We start from the raw sequence: 996 nt of genomic DNA on the forward strand, positions 1-996 counted from the left end.
TGCTCTTTTTGACTGGATGGGCACAAATTTCCCCAGGCACACTTCAAAATCTTGTGGAAAACCTTCCCAGAATAGTGGAGGCTGTTAGGATTTTTGTAATGGAATGCCCAACAATCTAATATATATTTGAGAGTCAAGTGTCCACATACTTTTGGCCATATTAGGGGATATCTTTCAAACCGTAAACTTTGTTGAATTCGATGGCACCAATACGCTCACCAAACATCGCCTAACATCATGGTCGCAGACCTGAATACAATCTCCATATTTATAAAAAAAATGGCAAAAAACCCTGCACCAAGTACGTGGCGATGAGCATCGGACTGTTGTTAACTAACAGTCGTCAATCTCAAGTCTATTCGGCTTTTTACCAACTTTATTTATACCCTGTCACTAAATGCCACCACTATACTAAAATGTTTAACCCCTACCCCGTCGCCACTAAATAAAGTTATTAACCCCTATCCCACCGCTCCCCGACACCGCCACCACTAAATAAATGTATTAACCCCTATCCTGCTGCTCCCAGACCCCGCTGTCATTAAATAAATGTATTAACCCCTATTCCGCTGCCCCCAGACCCTGCCGCGACTAAATAAAGTTATTTACCCCTATCCCACCGCTCCTTGACCCCCACTTAATAAATGTATTAACCCCTAAACCTCTGGCCTCCCACATCCCCGCTAACTTTAAATTAAAATTAAAACATCCCTATCTTCAAATAAATTTAAACTTAGCTGTAGATTTAAAATAAACTATTTTTAAACTATTAATTAACCTACCCTAACTATTATACTACAAATAAATTAAACTACCAATTAAATTAGCTAAATTAAATATTAAAAAAAACCTAACCCTACTCAAATTATTTAAATATACTATTAAACCTTATTAAAAATTACTAAATTACAAAAATAATAAAAGCTAAATTACAAAAAATAAAAAACACTAAATTACAAAAAAAAACACATGATCAAAAATAAAAAGAATTACATC

Source organism: Bombina bombina, chromosome 1 (genome assembly GCF_027579735.1).
Source record: "Bombina bombina isolate aBomBom1 chromosome 1, aBomBom1.pri, whole genome shotgun sequence".
NCBI lineage: Eukaryota > Metazoa > Chordata > Amphibia > Anura > Bombinatoridae > Bombina > Bombina bombina.